Source organism: Fukomys damarensis, unplaced genomic scaffold (genome assembly GCF_012274545.1).
Source record: "Fukomys damarensis isolate Sample0158 unplaced genomic scaffold, DMR_v1.0_HiC HiC_scaffold_7, whole genome shotgun sequence".
Lineage (NCBI taxonomy): Eukaryota > Metazoa > Chordata > Mammalia > Rodentia > Bathyergidae > Fukomys > Fukomys damarensis.
In genome coordinates this window covers 24,903,743-24,910,844 of record NW_022900919.1, presented here as the reverse complement: position 1 = coordinate 24,910,844, position 7,102 = coordinate 24,903,743, and positions in this window count along the sequence as shown.

Here is a 7,102-nt window from a genome sequence, read left to right as displayed (position 1 = left end):
TCTTGGTCACTTCAGGGCCACTGCAGTCATCACCAGAGTGGCAGCATGCACTGCAGTCAGGAGAAAGGATGCCCAGCCAAGGCCTCACTGCCGCTTTCTTTCCCACAGCCTTGCTTCTTCTCCCAGGTATCGATCAGGCGGACAAAGGTTTCCAGCTAGAGCTTAAGTGCAGCCTTGTAAATCTTGATGGGCTGCCATGACTCACAGTTCGGAAGACCTTGTTCCGCTATAAGGTGTCTGTCTCAGGAAACCTCTCACAAGGTTAGAAGAGCACCTCAGCAGTTTGCATTTTTGTGTTTGTGTTCCTGAGGCTGGAACCCAGGATTTCCCGCAGGAAAGCAAGTGCCAGAGCTGAATTTCTGTGGCACAGAGGGAAGGGTGGGATGGCTTGAAACAGCCTCTGCCAGTCTCCAGATACCCTGGGGGTCAGCGGAGGACCAGGCGGTTTGGCAAATAAAAATGTCCAAGCTCAGCAGCCTGCAAGGGCTTCTTGTTAAAGCAACAGAAAGGGTCAGAACACAGGCCAGAGTTTTGCATTTTCTGTGGATTAGAACATTTCAAGGGAATTGTTATCAGTTGTTTTTGTTTTGTCTGGGCAACAAGTGTTCTACCGCTGAGCTGCATTCCCAGACCCCAAAGGGTTTTATTGTGGCTCTGTATGCGGCCGTGTTATTTAGCCTTAACACGGATGAGCTCCCAGAACTGAGGGTGCAGCTCAAGTGGTACAGCAGGCTTAGCGTGCTTAAGGCCCTGGGCTGCATCCCAACACTGCAAGATTACACTGGTATGATTCTGAGACAGTCAGGGACCCTTGCAGTAGACAAGGCTGGACCGCAGAATGAACCCCCGGTGCAGTAAACTCCCACTCCTCACAGTATGGTGTGTTCTTGTTTTGGACAGGCCTGGAGGGACCCTGGTGAAGCCAGGGGAGCAGGATGTGTGAGTGAAATGAGAAAACTTACCAAGGGAAAACCCAAATAGGTATCCTAGTTTTGCTTTCTCCTAGCACACACATTTTGGGGTTCACACAGCTGGGCAATGTGGTATCTGTTTCCCACCAGCTCGGCTGACGTGTGGGTTATGATAACGGTTGCCCAGGTTACTTCCCCAGGGACCAAAGGCTGATTTTGCTAAAGCACTGACTTCTCTCAGGGCCTGCAGATGTCTGATGATGACAAGTGGAATAAAATCTTGGCATCTCTGTCTTCATGTTGTGTCCATTCCCTTTGCCAGCATTAACTCGTGGGTCAGATTCCACTCAGCTCTGCACGTAGATGTTCATCATTTAAAAAACATTTTGTCCCCTCAGCATGGTACCACACGCCTGTAATCTCAGCACTTGAGAGGCAGAGACAGGGAGATTGCTGAGAGTTTGAGGCCAGCCAGGGCTACACTGAGTTCAAGTCCAGCCTGCACTACACCGTGAGACCCTATCTCAAAAAGCCAAAACCAAAAAAAACAAAACAAAACAAAAACATTTTTTCCAAGACTGATACAGGTTCACTTGGTCTGCTGCCCAAAGGGCCTGGTCTCTGTTTTTCCTTCTTTCTCCCCTCCTTTCTGCTCCACCTGCTGCTTCCTTGGCAGTGGCATCATCCTAAGCAACTGACATGTGGCCCCTTCCTAAGGACCAGTCCGTCAAGGTTGTTTGAAGGATGGTGTGGCTGGAGATCCCTGGACGGTTCCGGGACCCCGTATATAGAGCTTCTTGTGAACTCCCACAAGATATGGACGGCATAAAGAAGCTCAGATACTACCAAAGCTCACTATGGTGACTTCCCAGATAGCCCCCAGTTTCCTAGATGAAACGTACTTTTTTTCCCCCTCATTGAGTTTATTGGTACATTTTAGGTATACAGTACAGTTACATTCATCATTGGGATCTTGTACCTTTACATGACAGGTCTTGGTTCTCCTTTTTTCCCCTTGTCCCTGTGAAACATGTACTTTTACTTTTGCTTTTGCCTTCTTTTTCTCTTGTTCTGCCAACAGGTCTTGTCTCCTTTTTTCCCCTTGTCCCTGTGAAACATGTACTTTTACTTTTGCTTTTGCCTTCTTTTTCTCTTGTTCTGCCCAAGTTCACTCTGCAGAGCTGTTTTCTCTCAAAACCATTCACCCCACACTTTTCAAATAAACTTTTGGCTCCACTTTTGGCTTGTCTTGTCCAATTCTTTGTTTGAGACAAGAAAGATGAGCCTTTTCCAAAGAAACTACCCAGTAAAAGTGCCGGATCCATGAAATTCAGCAGCCCCTCTGACAAGATGGCCGTGTCCAAGTCTGTCTCACCAAGATCTTTGGGAACCGTCCCCCTGGTCCTCAGACTTCAGCCTGCCTGAGCCAGTCAATGGAAATCTGCTGCTTTCTTGTTCTGGGAGCAGCTTGGCCCCTTTTGAGATGAGGAGAACGGCAGGATTAAGTAGCAGCTTGAGAGAAAATAGGCAGGCAGCCACAGCTTTAGGGAGAAGAGGGGAGTAAATCAGGCTGTCAATAAATTGAGAAGCTGCACTGCTGTGAGCCTTGAGCTAAGGAGGGAAGATGGGGTGAACTGGATGAGAAGGTGAAGCTGAGACAGCCAAGGAGTTGACAGAGCTGACCCTAAACTTCATTATATTCTTCTTTTATTATTATTTTTTCCTTCTAGTACCGGGGACTGAACTCAAGATCTTGCACTTGTGAGGCAGGCATGGTGCCGCTGAGCTAAATCCCTGGCTATACTTTTTATGCATTTCCCTAACAGAGCTCTGCCCAGAGTGGGGCAAAACACATTGCTAAGTATCTTTCTAAACCCTGATCCTTTTTGAGATTAAAAAAAAAAAACGTGAATAATCAATGATTTTATTTGGAAAACCTTTTGCAAGGGTGCTCTTCTGTCTGTGCAGGAACTCCATCCCTTACCCTGTGGGACAGTGGCTTTGTTTTCTGTAATAAACTCCTCAATTAATGCTGCTCCCTGTAAATTCCCCATGTTTCCTGGTTTGGAATCACATCACTGAAGCAAGAGCCACAGGAGCAGTGATGCTTTCTCAGCCAGTGCTGACCCCCTGGAGCTTGTGTGTGTTTGCAGTAACTGACTGGGTCTCATTTCTAGCATGTCTGTGGTGCAGTGTCAAGTCCACTCATGTGCAGCGTCCAGACGGGAGATGCACAGGGACAGGACAACGTGGGCTGGAGTGCAGAGGCAGGGGCAGGGATTGCGGTGATGATAAAAGGTTCTATGTTTAAAATGGGTTGGTGACTGCTCGAGCCTGTAAATACATCAGAAAGTATTGAATTGTGCACTAGGTGGGGGGCATGCTAGGTGCATAGATTGTATTTCGGGAAAGTGGTTTGAAAGTGAAGACCTGGTTCTGGGGATACAGCTCAGGGAAGAGCCCTTTCCCAGCCAAAAGGGGCTTTGGGTTTCATCCCCAGAACACACACAAAGTCTATCTCAGCAGGTTTCCCTTAACCCATTCTCTCCTTTGCCCTTCTTGGAGAGCAGATGGACCCTTCTTGTCCTTTCAGCCCCTGGACTCTTTTGATCTCCTTGTGTCTGACCCAGGACTGTGGGGGCCACCCAGACCTCCTCCTAGGGGGAGCCCTGGGACCCAGCAGGTCCCTTCCCTGCCTGTGGAGTGTAGGAATCCCTGACGGCAGGGTGCAGGTGCTCACTTCCTGTTCACCCAGCAGACACCCACAGGCTTCTGTTTTCTTTGGGGCTCCGCCCAAACCAAACAGTATGGATGGACATTGCAGAGCAACAGGCTTTGGCAAAAAGCCCTGGCGGGCCTCTCCTGGTCAGCCCGCTGGGCTCAAAGCCTCCGTGGACCTCCTCCCAGGCGACTCTCAGGAGGGGCCCTGCTTCCGGCCCTTACTCTGGACAGACTGAATTTTTGTAAAGAATATTTTTCATTGAGATTTCATTTTTACATAGTAAAGTGTGCAGCTCTTAAGTGTCCTGGTTAAATCATGCTTGCAAATACACAGACCTAAAATTGTTTTAAAAGAGCTGAGCCTGATGGTGCACACCTGTGACCTCAGTCTCTAGGAGCCTGAAGCAGGAGAATCCTTGCAAGTTCAAGGCCAGCCTTCCCTACAAGCAGGACTCTGTCTCAAAGAAAAAAAAAAAAAATGCGTTCTTGGAGGTGTCCTTTAACATAGGTGATCTAAGGTGTTTTGCCTAAAACATCTTCGATCCCTTTGACTGTTTCTTCATTTTAAGGTCAGGTTGCTGCCCTTTTATTTTTGAGACAGGGTCTCACTATATAGTTTGGGCTGGCCTTGAACTCACTATGTAGCCCAGGATGGCCTGCAACTTGCAATGACCCTCCTGCCTCAGCCTGCCAAGTGCTGGGATCACAGGCGTGTGCCACCAGGCCTGGCCAGAGCATTGTTTTCTGTTGGGCATTTCCTTTGGGGTAGAACTGTGGGGTCACAGTGGGATGTCTGTTCAGTTTTTGTGAATACTGCATTCTCAAGCTTATACCAGTTCGTAAGGACTCAGTTGATGTAGAAACTAAAGAGGTGGAGGTGTACACAGGGTCACCCCCCACCCTGTGATGTTGGCATTCCAGAGATGCCCCAGCAACTCCAGCAGATATCTGGTCACATCTGACAGTACTGGGTTGGACTCTACAGTGTTTGCTGTAGGATTTGGATTTGAAAGGTAAGGATCTATAATCTCATTACTCAGGAGTCTGAGGCAGGAGGATCACCATGAGTTCAAGGCCCGCCTGGGCTACATACTTCAAGGCCTTAGTGAGGCCCTGTCTCAAAAAAACAAGAAAAGAGCAGGGCATGGTGGCACATGCCAGTAATCCCAGCACTTGGGAGGCTGAGGCAGGAGGATCACTGTGAGTTCGAGACCAGCCTGGGCTACATAGTGAGTTCCAGGTCAGTCTCAACTACATAGTGAGAACCTGTCTCAAAAAAACCAAAAAACAAAACAAAAACCAAGAAAAGAAAAGAAAAAAAAAAAAAGGTATTGAGAAGGCAAACTAATAAGAAAACTTCAAGGCTATAAATCTGGAGACAGGCTTTCTTCGCCCCCCTTTTGTACTAAGATTTGAACTCAAAGCCTTCACACTGAGCTTCATTCCCAGCCTCTTTTAAAATTTTTTTAAAATTTTGAGACAGGGTCTTGCTAAATCTTTTGCCAGGCTGGGCTTGAACTCATCCTTTTGCAGCCACAGAAAGTGCTGGGATTACAGGTGTCCACCATCAACCTCGGTTTAAAGTGCACTATGAGAGAACTGCTGACCACTCTGACTCAGGCTGAGTGGGGAGACCAGGGGTGGCAGCAAAACAGCCAAGTGGAGCTGGGGGCCTGAGCAAGTTCTGGGGTGTGAACACTGAGTCTAGAGGAACCCAGTAGGGCCAAGCTCCTTGTTGGCGATGCCTGTAGATCTCTTCATGAGACTGGAGTCTGCCATAGTCTCCATTCTTTTATTTGCCTTTTGAGGCAGGGTCTCATGCAGTTCAGGCTGGCCATGAACTCACTATGTCCCATTGGCTGACCTCGAACTTCCAGTGATACTCTTGCTTCCTGAGTGCTGGGATTTAGTTCTTCACTGTAAAGTACCGAATAAGGTAGCATGTGGGGTGATTCGTAGGGCTTTCATTCAAACCCTACATTAATCCAATTGCATCTCTTGCCTGAAAGTTCCAGCTTTCCCAGAATCTGTTTGTTGTCCTTTTGTAGAGAAGAGCTTCCCTCCTTCTTCCCCACCCCCACAGAGCATTCAAACCCCCTGGGCGCTGAATAATCAGTGTCACTAGGACTGTGTTGACAAGCCCTGGGGAGGGAGGGCCTGGATGTCCTTCTAGCTGGTGCTCTACCCTGCTAACCTCTCCAGGACAACACTTGGCATTTACCTCCCACTTCTGAAAGGCCTGGCCTGTGTTCTGCTGTGAGCACGGATGGACCAGCACCGAGAGCTGCCACTGTGGCACTGCCGGGATCCTGGAGTGTGAGCCCTCCTACCCTGGTAGTACCCCTGGCTGGTGGTCCACAGTCACATGTCACCAATGCTTATGAAGCCCCACGACCCAAGGGACACTAGGGTCCTCAAGAAGCATAAGCAGACTAGACCCAAAGCTCCTGTCTCTCACACCCAGCTCCCCCAGCTTCTGCATCTATTCCACACACAGGAGGCGATACCCCCTCTGCCCCCTAGATAGGGGACCAGCTGCAAGGAGGGTCTTCAATGCCTGTCCCAAAGATCGTCCGCAACAATTTCTAGCACAGAATAGCTCACTGTACAGCAACTGAATCTGAGCCAACATCCAGTATCCACACACTTGTCTATTTTTTGCTGGCTAGAAACTGAACCCAGGGCTCATCCTTCTTAAACAAACTTTAAAAGATGGTTTTTCAAAACGGTTGCAGTAGCACATACCTAGTTACTTGGGAGGCAGGGACAGACGACTGCAAATTCTGTCCAGCCAGACAAGTTAGTGAGATTATGTCTCAAAATTAAAAAAAACAGGTGGGGTATGGCGGCACATATCTGTAATCCCAGCACTCCAGAGCCTGAGGCAGGAAAATGCCAGGCTGGGCTACATAGTGAATTCAAGGCCAGCCTGAATTGTATAAATAAATACATAAATCAATAAATAATAGTCTGGAACTCCAGGTTTGGTGGCGCACACCTATAATCCCAGCACTCGGGAGGCTGAGGCAGGAGGATTGCTGAGTTTGAGACCAGCCTGGGCTACATAGTGAGTTCCAAGGCAGTCTCAACTACATAGTGAGACCCTGTCTCAAACCCCCCACAAAAAATAAATAACAATAATAGGCTGGAAACGTAGCTTAGTGATAGAGCACTCCATGTTTGACCCCTAATACTAGAAAAGATGTCTTCACAAAAGAGGAGCATTTATGAAAGAACTTGTCAGTGTATGTCTTGGATCAGATGGTCTCCTGGTGTTCCCTGGACGCCAAATTGAGGTGGCCTGGCCAGGTCACAGTTGAGGTCCCAGGTGGTAGAACTGGGAGGAGCAAATCGCCTTCGGAGGTCCCGGCGGGGCTGATAGGCCCGCCCCCTCCAGGAGGCCCCGCCCACGTGTCCGGAGGGCCCGCCCTTCTCAGATACCCCGCCCACGGAGCGCGAGCCCCTCCGCC